General features: G+C 50.0%; 1 pseudogene; it reads right to left on the reverse strand.

The window, feature by feature from the left end:
- Positions 1-19,616, reverse strand: part of LOC123785382 (transcription factor SPT20 homolog pseudogene) — an 88,289-nt pseudogene extending 68,673 nt beyond the window's left edge.
- Positions 19,617-22,557: the final 2,941 nt, after the last annotated feature.

Here is a 22,557-nt window from a genome sequence, read left to right on the forward strand (position 1 = left end):
CTGGATTCTGCCTTTAGGCAGCAAACTCAACAGCAGCGGAGTGGTCCACCCCTCTCTTAAAATCAAGTCCTCAACATTTGAGTCGTCCGTTCCTGCCAATACACCATCTCCAACTGCACCTTAAAATAACTCGCTTATGCTGATCAGGCCTACTACAGTCACCTCTTAACTCCTGGGGTTGCAGGGGTGGGGGGTACAAAGTCGAGAGCCAGAGGGTAAACTGGCCCAGGGAAAGAGATTCACAGGGCCCCAGGCCCGAGAGAGTGCTTTCTAAGGGCGCCAGACAACACTCTAAGGAGAGTTTCACACTCTTTTCTTTTCCTCTTCAACCTTATTTCTTTGGGTTATCCCTACACCCTCCGTAAATGTTTGTTAAATATTATGAGTTTGTCTTTGGAAAATGAAAGCAGGAGCTTGCGTCCGTTGCTGGGAGCAAGGCCACAGGGAGCAAAAATCCAAAGACCAGGAAACTTGGCAGCAAAGGGCAGCTGGGGTGACAGTTCCGAGCAGTACCCTACTCTGGATGAGTATGTAAGCTTTCAGCAGGGGGTCTTTCAGAAATATTTGAAAGAAGGGTTCCGGGAGAACTAGAATTGTGATGGTGCAAAGGAAAGGCAGGGCCCTGCAGGAAAGAGATGGCACACTTAAAAGTGGAAATGGAGGGAATCTGGTGGGGAGACCGCGTGGTGCAACAGGAGGGCCGGGTTAAAGGCAATCAACAAGGCGTGATGAGACGTCGAGGGGCAGCCTCAGGGGAAGCCGCCTCCACCTAGGCCTGAAGACGCAAGGGACGGGGCAAGTCGCCGAAACTGGCAGAAGCTGTAGTTCTGGGACACAGCTGCCTGCTGCTGGGCTGGCCTTCACGAGAGGAAAACAGCTGCTGCCCAAGCCAGTCTGGCAGGGAACAAGTTTGGGGGGGGGGGTTGGATACCCGGATGACTCGCCTCCTGTCTCCAATCTCTTGCTGGTGTCTGTACTGACTGGACCCAAACAGAAGCAGCCATGCTCCAGATGAGATCCGGAGGGACAAATGGGGAATGTCCAGCTCAGGAGCTCAAGCTGTTTTCCATGGGACATCCAAGGTGTCTGGAGACCTTGAAGACATCCGGGTAACACACACACCAGAGCCACTCTGTCTGCAGCCTGTCTCTGTCTTCCTTCTTCAGGCCCCTTTGCGCTGTGGCACTGCCTTTCTCCCACTTTGTGTGGTTCTCTATCCCCACCCCGCCCCCGCGACATGGATGGCATGTCATCAAAGCCTGGCCAGTCATAGCAGCCCATCTCCCCAGCCACTGGAGGTGGGAACAGGAATCGTACAGAGTTAACTGGGATTCTTCCTGGAATTGTATCCTCCTTTTGTTTTTCTGCTTCCTACGTATCATCTGTTTGTCCACCATCTATGGATAGTAGAAGAGAAAAGCTCTTGTTTTCTCTGAAGCCAACTAAGCTGGAATGATGTGAGTTTGCCCTCTCCCCCAACTACATGGAAGAATATCCAGGAGATAAAGAAACCAACGCAAAGAGAGACACAGAGCTGAGAGGAGAGAGGGAATGGCAGAGAGCCTTCTGATATAGTTGAGTCTTAGAGCCCTCGAGAACATGTCAGTTTGCTGAGCCAATAAACCCCTCTTTTTGCTTAAACTGGCTTGATTTAGACTTCTATTACTTGCAATAGAAATGATGTTAGCATAAAAGCCCTGACTAACAGAAAACACAGTCAGACACACACCAACCTACCCTCTCTCTCCATAGAAGTCACCCCTCGCTTCCAGTCTTGATCCTTATAAAGTATATTCACAGAAATCTGTCATCTCATCGGTCTCCACAAAAATGCTAAATCGCTGTGTTATTTTAGCATGATATATAAGAAGAGGCAACTTTTAAAAAATGAATCTAGATCAGTACACTATTAAAGACTGTATTATAATTTCTATTTTAATATATTCTTTAATAATATTCACAATATATAAGGACGAAGTTTGACTCTTCCCCCATTTAACAAGTGGTGCATGCTGCTTAAGTTATTTTAAATTCAGTACGCAAGAAAGAACATGGCTTAGCTACGAATTCAAAACGACACATCAATATTGTGTTTGGGCCCAAATATGTATTAATATCTAGACTGAAATTTAACTATGTGTTACCGCCCTCTGAACAGCTTCTATGACCTGGTATTTGGAATTCTTGAATTTTGCACTTAAAAAAATCAATTACTTTATTATTATAATTTTCATGGTTTGTTTCTAAAAGAGGAGACACGAGTACTTTCTGGCTGCTATTTGCAAGTACTTCTCCAGAAATAACACACTGTGGGTTTGGATAATTTTATTCCCAATAAAGGAAAAGCCAAATTGGATAAAAATTTCTCCTTTTCACTTTTGTTTAGAAGAACTAGAGATACCCTAATGTATTAAGAAATGATAATATGAATATACCTTATAGATCTGAGCTCAAAATTGAGAATTATCATTTTTATGTCCCTCATAAATAGATCGTTCTATTTTTTGTTTACCATCTGAACCATTCTTAAGTGTATTGTTTGGTAGCTCGTTATGTTCTAACTCATATTCTTGATGTCTCCTCTCTTTAGCCAATAATCCATTATGAGGACAAGTTAAACAACTGAATAAAAATCATTGAAAGCTGTAAAATGGTGAAAACCACCACTCTAAGGTGAAGTAGTCAGTTGGGTGGTAAAGCAACCAAGAGGCTGATGCCCCAAACAGGTCCAGCTGATCTCCACAAACTGCTGGAGAACACCTAATCCACTTCGAAGGCCTTTACAGTCAAAATTATAACAAACTCCATTATCATTTGAAAAAACCACGAACCTCAGAACACTCTCACAAACCTCTGGGCATTCTTAGTACCAAAACTGAGGTTGGAAATCTTGGATTCATATCCTGGTTCCACCTCTCACTAGCTCTGTGACCCTGAGCAAGTTATTTCCTTTTTCCATTTCTGATGCTTAGTTTGTGTATAGGTAAATGAAAACTTCAGACATCTACCCAGTGAGCTTGGCCAGACCACAATCCGAGCACACCACGGTCTGATGCAGAGACAGGGGAGAATGTCAACTTGGACTCGGCTGATGTTGCTTCCACGCTGATTTACTTCCAAACCAGCAGATGGATAAAAGCCACCCAAAGGATAAAAGTGATAATGATACAAATAAGTGAACAGACACAGCTGGTCAAAGGGGCCCCAAAAGGGTGAGGGGTCTGCTAGGTCAGAGAAAACAAAAAGTTCTAACTCATTATATCACTCGGCCGGGTAGGACCACAGCACAATAGCAGTGGTTTTCAAAGTGTGGTCCCTGGACCGGCATTTTGGACCTGGGGACTTGTGAGAAATACAAATTCTTGGGCCCTAGCCCAGACCTACCAAACGAGGAACTTTGGGGGGGGCAGCAATTCGCGTCTTAAGAAGCCCTCCAGGGGATTCTGATGCCTGCTCAAGTGTGAAATCCTGCACTCTAACACGAGGCAATTCTTTCTGGCACCTTCCTTCTGGCACCAGTTTCACTTTCCTGTTCTCATTTTTCTCATGGGCCTGATTACCACCCAGAGTTAAAAATCCCACGTGGACTTGGAAGCGCTCGGTTATCTGCAAAGCCCCACACAAATATGAAAGATCTGTTTTTCTTGGGAGCAACGCTAGGCAGAGAATTTAGCCGGTTCTGCCCGGACACTGAGTGATCAGCCCCACGAATGCGCACAGGGTTGAACTACCCCTTTCCCTGTGGTCTCTGGCGATCACTTGCATTTTTGTCTGTAAAGGAGGAAGAGATGGGATGTCAAGGGCCTGCTAACCCAGACCACCTGCCTGGGGACCTAGCTCCAGGAATATCTTCCTGGCTCACTGTGAGCAGCACTGTCCAACAGAATTTTCTCTGGTGATGGAGATGTTCTGTAATGTGTACTAACCTGCGCTGTCCAATACAGCAGCCACTAGCCACATGTAGCATTTGACAACACGGCCAGTGCCACTTGGGAATTGCATTTTACATGTTATTTCATTTTAATTAATTTAAATTTGAATAGCTGTATATGGGACATAGTTTAAAAATTATTGTTTACCTGAAATTCAAATTTAATTGGGTGTCCTGTATTTTTATTTGCTAAATCTGGCAACCCTACTTTACAGATTCTCAGTGCACTGACCTTGACTCCTCCGATGGAAAGTTTGATTAAAAGGTTCTCGACCCATGACCAGAGGAAGCAGACTTGGCCTTATACTGGCCAGAAAGGGCACCTGGCTGATGTTCTTTTTCTGAAGACAATTTTCAGAGAAATAATGGCTGAGAAAATCAATATAACTGATGACTAAAAAGACAAACTTGTACTAGCATACATACAATCATACTTATTTCTCTGCAACTGAATCCATCTTCCATAGACAGGTCCTGATGGGAACTGGGAAGCAGTAGTCCAGACAGCCTAATTTAGTCAAGGATTATTCTGGACTTGGGGCATGGTCCCAGGCACTAGGACAATAGCAGGGAGAAATGGTATCTGTAGGCCATGCTACTGATTTTAAGGCAAACCCTACCCCTTTAATTACTCAATCCCTTAATTGCCTCAATGAATGACTACCATATTAAAATCATCATGGGAATTGAAAAAAATAAGATCCAGAGTCTGTCCTTATGACTATACTTAAGCTTTGCTTCAAAAACACGTCAAAAAAAGTATAGCAACTAGAATACTGCCAGTTCTTAGGAAGACTGGATAATATTTTCCCCACAACCCTATAATTTCAAGATGTGAACAAATAGAGGTGCTTTTGTATCTCCATTCACTCTGGCCCTCACTCTCTGCCATAACTATATTTGGCATCTTGAGGTCTCCAAGCTCATTCTTGATATAATAACATAGTATTTTATAGTTACTGATTAAGGAGATAGTTGATAACATCATTTTTAACTAGGGGAAGGGATTTTGAAACTGGTACTCCCTCCCCAGGAATAGCAAAGAAAACACACATGGTATTTTTATGAAGTAAATGGTGTTCCAGAACACAGGCTGACTCTTGTAAAAGCCAGGCCCTCCTGTTTCCAAGAATGTCCAGGTCAAAGAGTAATGATCGTAACTTTTCTCTCTCAGAAGGTTTTAATGTAACAAACAACCAGCAGGTTTAAAAATGAATCTTAATAGCATTGTATCTCCACTATCACCTTTGATATTTTCCTGTTTTCTCTATTGCTTAAAATACTCACGTGGATATATATTTAGCTTTGTAGATCTGGTGACTTGGGAACCAGTGGGTCTCTAGCAAGAGATTATTAGTTGATGAGACTCCTCTCCTCTGCCTCCTCCCCCCTCCCCCAGGGTCCTGCTCTGTCTTTACCACCCATTTCACTAAGATAAAGGTATTAAGACCGGGAGACAATTGGCATTCTGCCCAGAGAACCCAAATTTTTGAAGGGTCTCCTCCAAAAATAGTTCAGATTTAAATTTGGAAATAGGGCACTCACCCTGGAGGACTGCCACGTAATCAGTACACAGACTGTGGTTTTCAAAGTGTGGGTGGTCCCTGGCCCAGAAACAGCAGCAGCATCTGAGAACTTTTTAGAAATGCTCTTTCTCAGGGCTCACTCATGCAGACCAACCTGGATGACATCAGTTACTTGAGTATTCTATCCTTATTCTATCCTGCTTTTTTTCTTTTTTAACCTTTCATGCTTCTCTTTCTTCAGGAGCAGCGCCCCCTTCTCACAGGCATATTCAGACCTTTCCTCAGAGAGTACAGCAGTGTTCTCAAAGTGTGGTCCCAGGACCAGAAGAAGCAACAGCCTCAGCTGGGAACTTGTCAGAGATGCCCATTCTCAGGCCCCCTACACCCAGATCTACCAAATCCGAAATTCCAAGGGTGGGGCTCAGCCATCTGTGTTTTCACAAGGACCCCAGGGATTCTGCAAGCACACCAAAGTTTGAGAAACAATGAAATAAGAGTATTCCCCGCTAGTGAGCCTATTCTGTGACTTGGGGGCTTGCCCAAAAAGCCCTATGATTTTATTCTCATGACATTTTATTCCTTTACCAGTCTGCCTTATCCTCAAAAAAGCAGTCAAAATGCAACTGCCATTCACAGTATTATCTATAGCTATAAACCTATGTTTCTCAGGAAGATTCGAGGAAGGGTGTCTCAGCAGGCTGCATGGAATCTGTGCGATGGGAAGGCAAACATGGAGAGCCATGGATTTGAAGATGCCTCCTTTCCTCCTTGATGTAGGTAGATCAAGAGTGGGTTTTTTTCTTTTTTAATCAGGTTAATAGAACAGTTTGCCAAGATTTGGATCTACTGGAGCATAAAAACCCATTTTTACAGGCCACCCATAGTAGCCCATCACTGGGGAGACATTGAAACTCTCAATCTTTAACTTAGAAGGTTACTGCTAATGTAGCTTCTTAATCGATTTATACTATGGGTGCAGATCTAGGAGTATATTTCCAGTACGATGGGTATTAAAGTAAGGTTTAATCCAGTTTCTCCCCCTCCAACTCCTCCTTCACATTCCTGCCAGACCATCTTTTGCTAAACCACGGCTCCAATCACAGCACTTTCCTCCAGTGGTGACTCCCCAGTATTAACCGAATTAACTTCGCATTTCTCACTTGCCGTTCAAGACTGAAACTGGAGATATTAGATTGAACCATACAAAACTGCCAATTTAATTGGGCAAAAATGGTCAAATATCAGCAATTTCATAGGGTTCACCCTAATGTTGTCGATTTCATATTTAATTTGTTAACCTACTCGATAACCTTTTTTCTTTTTCCTATTTTAAGATTTAAGCTTCTTGGAATTTTAATGCTTTATCTTAAAACTGCCAGTCCAACTGCTGGTGAGAAATCTCAGGAAAATAAAGAGAAAATGTTCCCTTCCTTTTTTTTTTTAAGATTTTATTTATTTGACAGAGAGAGACAGCCAGTGAGAGAGGAAACACAAGCAGGGGGAGTGGGAGAGGAAGAAGCAGGCTCCCAGCGGAGGAGCCTGATGTGGGGCTCGATCCCAGGACCCCGGGATCACGCTCCAAGTCGAAGGCAGACACTTAACGACTGAGCCACCCAGGCGCCCCGAAAATGTTCCCTTCCTACAGGTGCAGAGAAGCAGACACTATTGTGTGGCACAAAGGCAGTGTCATGTCATGAAACTATAACTGGGAACATTTACTCAAGTATCTGTCCCACACTCCTGGCCAATATGGAGGTTTGAGTGAAAGGCCATGATCTTGTTTTGTTTTCTGTTACTATAAAACTGTCCTTTAAAGTGTTATTTGTAAGGAAACGTATCTTTTAAGATACCTGAATATCAGCGTTTGTTGCTATGTCTTGTAAAATAGAACCTATAACACCTAAAGGTCTGAAACTATGGTCATCTTACTTAATAATGTGTCGCTCTGCTAATAATAATACTTAAATTGTCAATTCTGTTTCCCAGAAAGTGACAAATTTATCTGTCAGATTTCTTTGTTAAGTGGAAGAAGAGCTTTGGAATTTCTTTCTCTCCCTTGAGGCACGAGAGTATTACACATCTGTCCTCTGTTGGATTCCTTATTCAAACAGCAGAGTCTTTGTTTCATTTAAATTACCAAGAAGATCCAGGATATGGAGCAAATCCATCATTGCAGCCTTATCCTTCACTACCTCTCTGCACATACGCCATGCTACATAGATAGCTCCCGCTCTGCACACATCACCCTCCGGCGCTCCCCTGCTAAGAACACCTCTTCCCACACCCATCTCAACCTATCAAAATCAAAGCCAAGATCCACCCAAAGGTCATCTCCTTTGTGAAGTCTTCCCCAATTCCTTTGGGAAAGACTTATCTTTTTTTAAAAAAAAGATTTTATTTATTTATTTGACAGAGACAGCCAGCGAGAGAGGGAACACAAGCAGGGGGAGTGGGAGAGGAAGAAGCAGGCTCATAGTGGAAGAGCCTGATGTGGGGCTCGATCCCAGAACGCGGGGATCACGCCCTGAGCCGAAGGCAGACGCTTAACCACTGCGCCACCCAGGCACCCCAGGAAAGACTTATCTTTAACCATACTTGCCAAATCTCCTTGATTCATAGTCATTTGTGTATTTCCCTTCTCTCTGAGTAGACTTTTTCCCCAGTTTTATTGAGATATAATTGACATATAACATTGTATTCATTCTAGGTGTACAACACAATCATTTGACATATGTATATATTGCGAAATGATTACCGCAATAAATTCAGTTAACATCTATCACCTCACATAGTTACAAACTGTTTTCCCTGAATAAGCTTTAATCCCACTGAAGATGGAGAAAGTGCCTTACTCCTCTTCCAAAGTATCAAGCAAAAGGCCTTGCAATATAAGCATGCTCTCAATATTTAAAAGATGACATTGAAGAAGTCTCCCACAACCAGTATCAAGGGATATCTTGATCTAATTGACCCCTAAAACCAACCATTCTTCTTCCGCACAGTGGGAAGTCAACTCCCCTGCATACATTGAAGATTCTAGGGCCTGATTGATTACTATAACATAAGAATTCTCAGTGATTTCAGTATCCTTACAGATAGATGAGCCTTCCAATAGTCTGGTCCCCGGGCTCTTTGACCTCCTCTTCCAATGATTGTGTTCATCACTCCCATGGTTTTACCCTAGCCGTCCTCATTATTGATAACCATAGGCCTCCATAATCTCAACTTCAAATGCCACACTCTCCAAACAACACCAAAAAAATATAATAATTTCAAAATAACTGGTTTCTCAGAGTATGAGGAAGATGCATAGCCCCAGATAACACTTCTTAAAATCACCCCCTTCCCCCTCCAACTCTGGCACAAAGTCTCCAACACTTCGTAAAGAGCTGGTTACAGCCCAAGTGTAAGCCTGCTGGGTGGGGGCGGGGCAGGAGGGGCTTTGTTTTGAAGCCATTTTTGCATACCACTTTACACAACTCTGAGGGAACATCACTTTCCCCTATCAAAGAATGCCCCCCAGAGCGATAATAGGGGTGGAGGGCGAAAGCTTCCCGAGCTGCCCCCACCTTCGCCGCTGACTTCTTACTCAAGTCTTAAACTCTGCAGAAAACTCACCCCAAACAGTCCTTCGAAAAACTGTCCCACCAGTTGTAGACCTCTGCCCTTTCCCATTGAAAACTGGGAGGGCGAAGCCAGAGTTTGTGGATGGAGACAATGGAAGGCTGGGAAGCTGTGAGTGCGTGCGTGTGCGCGCGTGCGTGCAAAAGGATTCTTCCTGTTGTCCCAGAGCTGCTGAAGCCCAATGCTGGAAACAGAAAGTATCAGGGGCTCCCACATCCTGAAGAAGGGTTCTAAGCTTCCAACCCAGCAGACGCATACTCTCAGAGAAAAGTACTGAGAAATGGCACAGCTGGCCCTATTACAGCTCAGACTGTTCCCTTCGGGCCACCACCCACCACACTATGTCCACACGAGAGGACCGGAGAGGGGAGGGCGGGGGGGCTGAGTGTTCCTGGTGAGAGCCTGCTTTCTCCTGGGGCAGAATGGGAATGGGGAGAGGAGATACACCGGTGCCCTCCTGCTCCCCCAAACCGAGAAACATGGAAGGGAGAACCCTAAGAGAGCTGCATGCCGGGAAAGTTGGCACCTGGTTTCCTGCCTGGACCCTCGGCGAGCTGCACAGATCCACAGGCCCACCCTGCGGCCGCGGGAGCTATAGGTGAGGAAATTCTTGCCCGGGCCTAACAAATAGCTGAGCGGTGTGTTGTGTGTGAACCTGGAGTCTGGTGCCCCCTTGTGGTCAAGAGATAACCGAACGTGAGAAGCTCAAAAAGTACTGAGGCGTAACGTGCCTGGAAAGAAAATGGGAACATCACTCCCAGCCGTCAGAGTTGTAAAAAGGACCTTAGCAGTTTCTAAGGCTCCGTATGGAGGAGCACAGCGATTTCTTAGATGGCTGTCCAGCAGACGAGAGGCAGAACCGGGAGAAGGGCATGGGAGTCAGCAGGCATAGCTGCCCTTGGCTGAGAGAGGCCCCCGAGAAGGAGGAGGCCAGATGAAAAACAGAACAGCCCCTGTGCGGAGATCCCCGACCCCGCCGCCCTGCAGGGCACCTCACTATATCACAGCATTAGAGCTGGAAGAGGACTATATCCGCAGAAGTCCTCTGTCTCCCAGAGGATGTAATATTGAAATTGTACTTGGGATTGATCAGCTTTACCAACCAAGGTAACACTGACAATTATGAGATATGCCCAAGGTGTCATGAAAGAATGGGAAAAGAGGCTTGGTGCCACATGGTTGAAAGCAGTGATTGGAAAAAATAAGAGTTTCATGTACACAATCCACCACTGAGTTGAGACCTGTCAACACATCAGTTACATGTACCCAGGCACAGGCACGGACTTGGAAGGAGAAAGAAAATATCAACTGTGCCACTTAATACCTTTATTGCCTCAAGCCGGTCCTATCTGACCCTCAGTTTCTTCAGTCCTAAGAAGACCATAATACCTAATGGGCAAGGTTATTAAGATTAGAGGCAGTGTATATAAACGAATAGAAGCCGCTATTTATGTATTTGTTTATGATTGTATGGAGGCATTCATTGCCAGTTTCTTTTGACAAAAGATTTGAAGTAGTCTATGACAAAAGACAAGTAAAAAGAACTACTAAAATAGCAATTAAAATTTTAAAAAGAGCAAGGAATGCTGAAGTGCTAACCATACATGTAAACATGGTGATTTCAGTTTCAAATTTGGTTTTGAGTTTCCTGTCAGCTGAGGTGTAAAGGGAAATACAGTTCCAGTTACCAGAAAGGAAGAGGGACACTGCCTTCTCGAGGGAGACAAGCTCTTCTGGGCTCCAAATTTCAAAAGCAAAGTCTCAGGAGGAGTTTTCTGCATTGGCTCGTAAATTACCCAAAACCTTGACTGTTCTTTACTGTGGGTTTCCAAGTGTCCCGAACTGGTAATATAGTAATTGGGACTGGGACAAACTGACTGAAAGTTACCGACTCAGATTTCTACACCAGATCTTATCCCACATTTCTTCAAATGCTTTCAGATGAGCTTTTCCTTCATCCATCCATTGTTAAGATCACCCAAAGGACTTTTAGGCTCACCACTTCCACCCCCAAGGAGATGTTTTCATTTGTAACTCAGGAAGAAGCTTTAGGCTGACGACGAATTAAAGCAAAAGCATAGATGTATTTTTAGATGAAACAGCTAAATTCAAAAGACTCTTCTCTTTCCAGAAGCAATTCAGGCCTATAAAGGCCACACAGCTCTCCCTTTAAGGCCAAGGTCACCTTTCAGTGGTATTAGCACATGAAGTAAACAGCCTTTGCAAAACTGAAGTACAGGTGAGCTTTCCCACCCAAACCCCAGAGGCACCTCAACTAATCTGCATATGCTAACATGAGTTACCAGGGAAGATGCCAAAATAAGCTCCTGTCCTCCCTCACCTTTACTTTAATCCCCACATAGGTTTTGCTTTTACCATATGGTAATTATTTCCAAATCACAAGTGCAAACACTCACTCTGATTGGAAAATTAGCAGATTTCAAACTCAGGTAATTTGTCCCTAATGAGGAACTTGTTGAACTGAATTTAACAATTAACTCGCACACCCTTTGCTGCCTGCGGCTATGGGAATGCAGCAGGAAAGAATGAAGGACAAGCCTAGAGCCAAGCCTGGCAGGACTTCGGCACAAGGTGAAGGTTGGGATGGGGCAAGGTGTATCATAGAGCCGTGGGAACATCAGGAACTTGACTGTTCAAATGGATATATATAGCCAATTACAAACGTATGCCAAAATACAGAGAATGATATGGTGAGCCTCCCTGTACGCATCACCATAGCTCCCACAATTACCAGTTCAGGGTTGCTCTGGCTTCATGGTGGGTTGAGGAGCGAGAGACCAAGAAAATGGAGGAAGAGGAGTTAAAAGGCAAGTGTGTCTCCCATAGGTTCCAAGCTCCTTGAGGGCAGAGGTGGAATAGGTGAGTTAAAATTAACTACAGGGATGGTTTCCGCCCTCCTCGTTAGCATTTTGAATACTGCCAGGCAGAGCCTGGGAAGAGCTGACCCTTGTTTTCCAGTCTCTATTACTCTCCCGGCCCCATGGCTGGGGCCGCTTGCTCTCTACTCTGCCCCTGCAGGCCCAGGTGACCAGAAGCGAGCATTTCTGGGAGCTCTGGCTAAGCACACGGAATCAGCATGATCACTCCCACTCCAACTGTGCGCTCCACTGATTGGCCCCTGCCTTTTCTCAAGCCCTGTTACCCACTTCCTGCCTGAGCTCTAAGATCTCCTTTGCTGCTCCTCCCTCTAGAACTGCCCTGTTCAACACCATAGCCACATGTGGCAACTGACCACTTGAAACATGGTTAGTGAGACTGAGGAACTAATTTTTTTTAACTAACATAAATTTAAAAACTGGTACTTAATCCAATTATTGGAAAACTTGTGTGGTTGGAAAGTGAACCTACATTTTCAGCTGGAGATTTTATAAGAAACTAAGAACAGATCAAATATTTCTGATGAAAATCTAGCACCTGAATTAAGAGAGGCTCTAACTGTCTGGATTTTGAAGATTTAGTAAAAATAAAGGAATGTAAAATATCTCATTAAGGATATAAGGGGTACCTAGGTGTCTCAGTCAGTGGAGTGTGTGACTCTTGATCCCAGGGCTGTGAGTTCGAGGCCCACACTAGGTGTGGAGATTACTTAAAAATACAATCTTTAGGGCACCTGGGTGGTTCAGTCCATTAAGGATCTGCCAGCAGCTCAGGTCATGATCCCAGGATCCACGGATCAAGCCCCACATCAGCTCCCTGCTCAGTGGGGAGTCTGCTTCTCCCTCTCCCTCTTCTCCTCTGCTCGTGTTTATGCTCTCTCTCTCTCTCTCTCTCGCTCTCTCGCTCTCCTGCTCTCACTCTCAAATAAATTAATTAATTAAATCTTTTTAAAAAATAAAATTTTTTAAAATATTGATTACATGGAGATATGATGATCTTTTGAATATCCTGGGTAAAATTAATTATTAAGGATAATTTCTCCGGTTTCTATTTACTTAATAAAATGTGACTACTAGAAAATTTAAATTATATATGGGGCCCACATCATATTTCGATTGGATAGCAGTGACCTAGAACCAGACTCCTCTGTACACTTGCAAGTAGCCTTAAAAAAATACAATTTTGTTGCCAAACTCCATGCTGTGACAGAGGCCCCAGTTGCCAGACACGTCCTGCTATACTGGCCCCACCTAATTTTCCTAGATGATCATCTCCTGGCCCATCTTTTCTGCTCCCTGTTGGAACATTCTGGAGCCACCTACTTTCACACAACCACTACATGTTGGTCAGCCAGTAAGTCATGAACACATATACTGCATGAATCTAATTTCAAACTAAGATGATGAATTTGACCTGCCGTAGGAAAGAGCCTCCAGGTTCTCAAGATACGAAAATGAATGTAAGGTTTATTCACAAAACTTAGTTGAATCCTCAAAAGGGACCTTCCATGAAGTACACACTTTGGTAAGCATCATTACAAGGAAATAATCATAGACCACCAATGGTAATTTGACACAAAGCTGAACTTATTTGCTTGTCCAGGAGGACTGCATCCCATTACTCCACCACAAGTTAAGTTGCTGTGTCCCTGCAGTACAGTTGGACCTTGAACAACACCAGTTTGAGCTGCATGGGCCCACCTAGATGCAGATTACACTTGATATCTATGTCACAGTACTAGAAATGTATTCTCTCTTCCCAATAATTTCCATAATGTTTTCATTTCTCTAGCTTACTTTATCGTAAGAATACAGTATATAATACATATAACAGACAACATACGTGTTAGCCGACAGTGTAAGCGATCGGTAAGGCTTCCGGTCAACAATAGACTATTAGGAGTTAAATTTCTGGTTAGGCAAGAGATATACACAGGTTTTTGACTTCGTGGGGAGTCGGCGCCCCTAACCCCCACATTGTCCAAGGGTCACCAGTACCAAGAGGGCAAAAGAAAAGAAGTACATCAAATCGGGTGAGCTTCAGAGCGCAGGTGCCTGGTTGGTTCCCAAGACCCAGCATAAACTCTTCTTAGCAAGCAGTCATTAAGCTGGTTCACTTCTGAAAACTGCAGGCACCATACACAAAGATGTCCAGGATGGGTTACCTAAAGCCCTGCCTGGCTCGGCGTCACTCACATGGCATGTCTGGCTCGTTTGCTTGACGTTGGCCAGAATCTTCCCTTAGCAGGGCCGGGACAGCACTTCAGCACAGCGGGGTTGATCAAGTGGGAACGACCCGTTACCTGCCTCTTCGCTCATCTCTTTTGGAAGTGCCAGACCTCACTTCCCTCCATGCATGTGTACATGGAAAAACAAAGTTTAGGGAGACAGGGTGCCCTTTAAAAAGCGTAATCCAACAAAATATGAGAAGCTCTCAAAGAAATCCTTGCACACCAATGTTCCTAGCAACAGTATTCACAATGGCGCAAGGGTGGAAGCAACTTAAACGTCCATCGATGGATAATGGATAGGCAAAGTGAGGAACAGGCACACCAAGGAATATTATTCAGCCGAACAAGAACGAACAAAGCCCGATGCGTGTTACACCACGGAGGAACCTCGAACACATCGAGCCAAGTGAGAGAGGCCAGACGTGAAAGGTCACATGCTATCTGCTTCCATCATCAGGAAATATCTAGAACAGGGAGGTCCACAGACTCAGAAAGCAAACTGGTGTTTCCAGGGCTGGGGGAGGGGAGGAGGCGAGGCCGGGGCTTCTTGGCTACAGAGGTCTCTTTGGGGTGAGGAAGCTGTTTTGGAAATAGAGCTGGTGGTGGCACAGCCATGTACGTGTAGTGAATGCCACTCGGCATTTCAGTGCGCCTGAAAATGGGTGACTCTCGCGTATGTGAATTCTACCTCCATAAAAAGAAAGGGGAAACAGAAAGAATTTCAGGGCTGTTTTGAGCCCCACCGATGCAAGAAAGCAGGAACGGACATGGGGGAGCCGGGCTGCTCAGCAATTGATGGGCACCAGGAGGGGACAGGCAGAAACGGTGGGGGGGGGGTTCCCACCTCAGAATCTAACCAGAGGTCGCCAACACTTGAAACGCAAACAAATAATAGAACACATTTTCAAATGTGTAGCTCTTTAGTTTCTGCAAATAACCTGGAGTTCTAAACCAAGTAAATGATTGTATTGGGAGAAAGCAAGACATCCCACAAGTGCCTTTTCAAGTCCAGTGATTATACCTGGAGGAGAGGGGCTGGGTTCTGCGGAGGGCAGGGTGGCCCCGGAGTGCAGCCTGGGGACCGCCAGCAAGCAGGGGCGCCCCTGAGCCACTCTGCCCATTGGGGAAGTCTCCCACACCCTCCGTATAAGCCTGGCAAGCACATCATCTTTTGGCAGGTTTCACAGTTTCCTTCCAAACAAACTGGTAAAAACTGCATTTAATACACTGGGCACAAACCTATTTTAAGCACATACCAAGTCCACTCTTCTAAAAGATGTTTCTAGTATTTAAAAGGTCACTTCAGTACAGACATGTACAGGGAAACCATCTGTAAGAAGCTACGCCCTTCCCGACCCAAGGTACGACGTGGGCGAACCCTGAGGACTGTTCTGCTAAGTGAAGCGAGCCAGTCACAGAAGGACAAACACTGCTCCACGATCCCACTTATACAAAGTACCTGAAGCAGTCCAACTCGGGGAAACAGAAAATAGAATGGTGGGTGCCCGGGCTGGGGGGGGGGGGGGGAACGGGGAGCTGCTGCTCCGCGGGGATAGAGTTTCACTTTTGCAAGAGGAGGGCAGTTCCAGAGATTCCCTCGGGAGACAATGTCCAGCTACTGAGCATCACTGAACCGCACACCTTGAAAAGGTGGTATATTCTATGTCAGGAGTTTTAGCTCCTCTCAAAACTTTTACAACCATCCTAGTAAAGTAATACCCACGTTAACTGTAGTGTAGTTGCGTGGTTTTCGAGAAATTATAGGCTTTAGGAGTTTCGACTGAACCCGGTTTGGAGCTGGATCTACTCTAGAACATGAACATGAAGAGGACTCTGTCTACAAGCACAGCAACAAAGCAACGACTTGAAGCAAAAACAATCCCAGTTGCTTAAATCGCTGCCTTGTTTCTACGAACCACTCACGAGGTTGTGCTTCCCTAGAGAGTTTGAACGGTAAAATACTGACACGCTGAGGGAAAAACCAAAACCAAAATGAAGTCAAAACTCGGGAGTTGATTGGGCCCATGCTCTGGTATTTTTAAAAAGAGAGAAAATAATGCAAGACTCAGGATTTGGGAAGGGAAGGCGGGTCTCTGTCCAGTTTACCTTTGGACGGGCTTGCAGCCTGCGGGTCCGGAGGCGGCTGCGCTGTCTGGGTGGCTACTGTCGTCACAGCCACGGCACCCTGCAAGATTCTCAACTGTGGTACCTGCTGCCGGGACTGTGGCTGCGACTGCGAGGCAGGGGCCGGCTGCAGCTGCGGGGTAGGAGCCTGCTGCGGGGTAGGAGCCTGCTGCGGGGTAGGAGCCTGCTGCGGGGCAGGGGCCGGCTGCGGCTGCGGGGCAAGAGCCGGCTGCTGGGCAGGGGCCGGCTGCGGCTGTGGGGTAGGAGCCGGCTGCGGGGCAGGGGCCGGCTGCGGGGCAGGGGCCGCCTGCGGCTGCGGTGCAGGGGCCGGCTGCGGGGCAGGGGCCGCCCGCGGCTGCGGGGCAGGGGCCGGCTGCGGGGCAGGGGCCGCCTGCGGCTGCGGGGCAGGGGCCGGCTGCGGGGTAGGGGCCGCCCGCGGCTGCGGGGCAGGAGCCGGCTGCCGGGCAGGGGCCGGCTGCGGCTGTGGGGTAGGAGCCGGCTGCGGGGCAGGGGCCGGCTGCGGGGCAGGGGCCGCCTGCGGCTGCGGTGCAGGGGCCGGCTGCGGCTGTGGGGTAGGAGCCGGCTGCGGGGCAGGGGCCGGCTGCGGGGCAGGGGCCGCCTGCGGCTGCGGTGCAGGGGCCGGCTGCGGGGCAGGGGCCGCCTGCGGCTGCGGTGCAGGGGCCGGCTGCGGGGCAGGGGCCGCCCGCGGCTGCGGGGCAGGGGCCGCCTGCGGCTGCGGGGCAGGGGCCGGCTGCGGGGTAGGGGCCGCCCGCGGCTGCGGGGCAGGAGCCGGCTGCCGGGCAGGGGCCGGCTGCGGGGCGGGGGCCGCCTGCGGGGTAGGGGCCGCCTGCGGCTGCAAGGCAGGGGCCGGCTGCAGCGGGTGCCCAGGACGAGGACGGCTCTGCCCGGGTCTCCTCTGGCTCTCCGCAGAGCCGAGCGGAGCCAACACCGCTGCCTGGGGCTGCGGCAAACTCCCCTCTCCAGCGAGGGTAAGGAGCACAGCCGGCTGAGCAGATGAGGCCGTTTTCGGACTGGCTGCACCTTGTGCACCTGAACCCCGTGGCACCGGCTGCTGAGGGCCAGAAGTGGAGGCTTGCTGAAGTTGTTCTTGGGGAATCAACTGATAGAGCCGCTGCTCTGGCTGCTGTGGGGTGTTCAAAAGGAGCGAATCTTGTGGAAGCTCCAGTAACTGGCCTGAGGCCGGAAGCATGCTTTAAAAAAAACTGAACGCGGACCGGAGGACCCCGCGCTGCAGTGGGCACCGCACTGGGGGGCCGAGCTCCTGAGGGGCAGGCTGCTGGGCTTGATCCCCGCAGGAGCCGCGGCGCCAGCTCTGGAGCCCTGCCCGGGGCCGGAGCCCCTCGCCAAGCCTGCGCTCCACAACCAGGGCCCGCCACCTTGAGGCGGCTGCGGCCTGCAGAGTTGGCCATGGACCTGGGCGGCGGGGCTGCTTTGGGATGAGCTGGCTGGTGGAGGCGGGGTGGTGGCAGGGCAGCCTGCTAACTCGAGTGCCCTGTTTCACAGAGGATTCCTGGGACTTGGCCGCGACCGGGGTGGCCGGGGCTCTTTGTGAGGAGCTGCCGGTGGGCAAAGTGCCTGCAGGAAACACGCTAACTCGAATCACTTCCACAGAGGATTTCTGGGACGCGGACGTGGACGTGGACGTGGCCGTGACCGGGGTGGCCAGGGCTCTCAGCGAGGAGCTGGCGGTGGACGGGGTGGCTGCAGGAAGCGGGCTAACTCCAGTCACGTTCACAGGGGGTTGCTGGGAAAGACTTGGTGGCTTAGGAGCAGGAGCAAGAGATGGAGATTTACGAAAGCTGCTGGCCTCCCATGGAGTAAAACTGTTCCCCGACCAACTCTTTCCCGAGCTCCAGGGAAGTCTGATGCGTAGAGGTGGCTGTCTGACGCCCTTCCCCTGGACTGAAGGCCGAACCGACACCATCTCAGGCTGTTCTGGGTCTTTCCCGGGAGGAAGCCCGCTGAGGCTGGCTGAGTTGCTGGAGCTGTGGGACGAGGTGACGGGACATCTGGCCTTCTGCGGGACCGCCACCTCTGGCCGAATGACTACCCCCCCAGCATCAGTCTTTGACTCGGGCGGGACACCGTCTGAATGGTCATCTGTGGAGGGGTGCGGAGGAGACATCTGTTCCTCCCATCCGGCTTCCTTCCAGGGCCTTCTAGGTCCAGAGAGAGGTGGATTATTCAGCGGCTGCACGAAGGTCAGCTCCGTTGTCTGAGGCTCGTCGCCAGCTTCACATCCAAACACACCGCCACCTCTTACCTCACGGGCTGGCCAGATTCCCGGAGGTGAGACATCACGTGTGGCGGACCTCCTGCCTCTGGCGTATTTCTGCACATCCACTTCAGAAGGTACGGCCAATTCACAGGGTCTCTGTTTCCACATATCTACACAACTCCCTGCTTTAGAAATTTTGAGGTCATACTGCTGACCGGCTTGGCTCTCTCTGCCTTTCCTGCAAGAGGCCCATACTCTCAGCTCGGGAGGAAGTGGACAGTGAGACAGCTCCTGCTGCCGATTCAGAGAGGGTGCAGAATACCTCTTGAAGCTCCTTTTCATCGGGCGAGTGTTCATCTTCTGCTTGTCGTAGAGCAGCCTGTTTGCAGTGCAGGCTACTGCTATAGAAGGATCAAGACACAGGGGTTCAGCGGTAGCCAAGATCAGTTGGCTCTCAAGCAACAGTTTGTCTTCCTGGGTCCACTCCTGGCCATCGCTGGTTATGGACTGCACGTCGCAGGCTAAGGTCTGCATCGTAGGGCGCAGGAGAATATGCCTGCTCTGGTAGCCGGGAGGTTCCCCACCACTGCACTGCCTGTAGTCCCGCACCTGTGCTATGACACACCCACAGTGGAAGAAGTTAACCTGAGATTTTTCCAGGAGGTCCAGCAGAGCAGGAGGTAATTCTTCAGCATCCAGGTAGTCAAGCAATTCCCCTTCTTCATAAGGCAGCCGAATGGTCTCTGAATACGCTCCATGTTTCCCCTCGAGCATCAGCGAATATCCCCCCTCTCCTGGGTGTAGGTTGACCACTAAACATGGCAGCGACTCTCTCCTAACGAGCTTCTCTAGCAAGCTCACGTTGCTTCTTAGTTCCTCCGTAGCCTCGGGCTCTTTCCCACATTCTTCCACATAGATGTCATAAAGTTTTTCATAAAGAGATGCTTCCCCACTCGACGAGCGTTTCCTTTTAGGAGGCCTCTGCTGGGCACTTGCGATGACATAGTCCGCACGGTCCAAAGCTCGTTCTACGGCCTGTTGCATCGTGGTACAAAAGGGGCCCTAAAGAGAAGAGAGAACGCAAGCGCCTTGAGGGGCGGGGTGAAAACCCCGTCTTTCACGTCGAGGCAGCGTCTCGCCCGCGCCGCAAGTCCACCCCGGAGCCACGGGCCTCACTTCCAAATGGGCGGCCAGAAGCGCGCCCCACGAAAGCCCCACACGACATACCTGCGATTTGGGGAAACACCTACACGTGTGGGAGCCGCCACCGCGCCGGGTCTGGAGTCCCCGCGGGCTGGGCCGGAAGTGGACGGGAGACCCCCGCCCCGCCCTCCCCGCTCTCCCCCCGCCCCCCGGGCTCCCCGCCCCCACCCTCCCACCCCACCCCCAGCGGGAGCATCCGCTTGTGCGCATGTGCGCTCTCTGCAGGCCACCGGGGGCAGGCCTCAAGCCTCCTCCTGTTGTTGCCTCCGCCTCCCCGCCACGAGGCCCACAGCGCGCACTTCCGCTGCAGGGCCAGACCTTTGTTCTCCGCTGAACGCCAAGAGCACGCCACCAGCCACCACCGACGCGTAGGCAAGGATCCGAAGAATACGAACGTTCGGGTCCGGTCCTAGTCCACGCCAGTTTGCGCAGGAGTGCGGCTGTCGCGGAAGCCTTGGAAGCTGTTGCTTTCTTTTCTTGGCCAGCGCTTCACCCAGAATTGTTCACTCTTTCCGAGTCTCCTGTCGTGAACGGCAGGGCTGCGCCTGGTGCCCATCAGCGCTCGAACACACCCCACAGAGTCCACGTGTGTAGTAGCTCCTGCCTACGTGGAGGCTCGCTGTATTTGGTGCAGGCATCGGGATTCTTCCTTGAGTCTTCCAGTGAGCTGTCATGTAGAGGTGCGCAGGACGTGCCGTTCTGATACTTCAGTACTTACCCGGCACTGCCCTGTGTGTCCCCGTAAGGGCGCTTTACAAAGGATGCCATGCCATAGGCCAGGCGTCTCGTCTGGGAATTACAGTTCAGGATTCAACTACCGGTTTGAAAAGGTGGCCTGCGCGCGATGGACCTGAGAGCTATTGTCCCGGGTGATGGCAGCGCATTTCAGCGATCACTCTGACTTGGAGACACAGCCAGGATCCCAAGCGTGGATCTGGAGGGAGGACGATGGGGTCCTAGAGGATTGAGGGGCCCTTGTTTTCCACTACCTTTGTGGCCTTGAGATGTGCCGGCCTTTCGGGACAGGTTTTTAAATTTTAAAAGAATCTCTTGATGTTTATGTGAGACACGGTGATAATAGGATATTCATAGAAAAGTCTCACAAGGGAAAAGAAGCCAAGACAAATCGGTGAAACTCCCGAATTTCACACAGCTCGGAAACCGGGCTGGGTTTTAACTAGCGGCCATGATGCCAATTGCGTGGATAGGAGATAGGACGGTCCACCGAGAGAGGATTAAACACTGTTTGACGGAGAGCCCCTGAGAGATAGACGACCCTGGTTCAGGGATAGACAAGAATGCTTTTCTACTGGCCCACCAGCTGTCTTTGGGCGAGTGGATACTTGTGGAGCGCCTCAAGGGGGCTTGAAATCAAGTGTAGTTTCTTCACTCTTTCACACGGCCTCCCCTGTCCCTCTGTTTCCCACCCCCGCTTGCCCGAAAGTAGGCTAAGGACGAGACTGGACGGCTAAAGCCTATTCTTCTATGCAGTAATCCAAATACCCTCCCGAAAAAGAAGGAAGTCCGACACTTGTGCGGGCCGGCCGCGCCAGGCCTGGGGACAGGACCCCTAGCTTCTGAGCAGGGCAGAGGACAGGGCCGGGCCCCGGGTGAGGCCAGCCAGGGGGCCTGGGGGAGCAGGCTGAGGGACACACCCGCTCTCCGGGTGGTGCCCGTCCCAGCGAACAGGCCCCACGCCTCCTTGCCGGCTCCTGTCTCTCCTCTCTTTCCCACGTGTCTGTGCTCGCACCGCAGTCACGGGGCCACGGACAAGCGAACCGGCCCAGGGCTCCCGGTCATGGCAAAGGTCGTGGCAAACGCCTGCCGCTTCTGCGGAGAGGCCCCTCCCTGCTCAGGCCCCTGCCCGGCTCCACCTTTCCACCTCCGACACCCGACACCCGGGGCGGACCTCCAAGAAGCAGGTCTCCCGCTCTCTGCTCTCCTGCCACAGCCCACGCGCCGCGCGCGCCTCCGGAGAGCCAGCCTTCGCCTTGGCGAGGAACAGAGCATGTGCGCCGTTTCTCCTCGCCCGGCCTCTGCGTTCGCTGAGGGCGGAGACCGCGTCTTTTCCTTCCCTGTCCGCTCACCGCCTCGAGGGGTCGTTCCTTGGCACCAGGCTGGCGCCGTCGAACGAAGGAACGATGGACGCCGCGCTCTAGTTACCTCCACTCCAGACTCGTCCGAATCTTGTCAAGTAAATATTTTACCCCCCTTTCAGAGACGAGGAAGGTACCCGCAGCCAGGTCTTCTGGCTCTGGTGCCGTGGACGGTGCCAGGAGTGCCCAACCGGGGCGTGATTGACACGTGTTGTGCGGGGCCTGCCCGCGCGGACCGCTCAGCCGCATCCCCGGTGCTGTCCACTGCATGCCCGTGGCCCTCGCCCTCGGTCGCGAGAACCAAAAATGGCTCCAGATATTGCCAGAGAGCCCCCGGCGCGGGGTGGGGGGGGGGGGGGGGCGCGGGGGCGCCGAGATCGTGCCCTGGTTGAGAACCACTCCACTGTAGACCTGCTCTGGAAACCACCAGCGTGATCCCAATGCAGCCCCTTCGCCGACATCCCGGGGTTCTTGTCACTGGCTGGAGAGAGAGAGGGAGAGAGAGAGGTTCACCTGCCACCCTGCCAGGGGTTGGACCATTTCTGCGGTGCTTGCCCTGGCTGTGTCTTAGGTTGGGTTTCCCCAGAAGTACACCCTGAGAAGGGGATCTGAGTGCAAGCGGTTGACCTGGGGGCTCATCCGCAGAAGCACCGGTTGGGGAAAGGGGATGACCCGGGAAAGACGAC

The sequence above is a fragment of the Ursus americanus genome, chromosome X, assembly GCF_024610735.1.
Source record: "Ursus americanus isolate L20-20 chromosome X, mUrsAme1.1.p, whole genome shotgun sequence".
Taxonomy (NCBI): Eukaryota; Metazoa; Chordata; class Mammalia; order Carnivora; family Ursidae; genus Ursus; species Ursus americanus.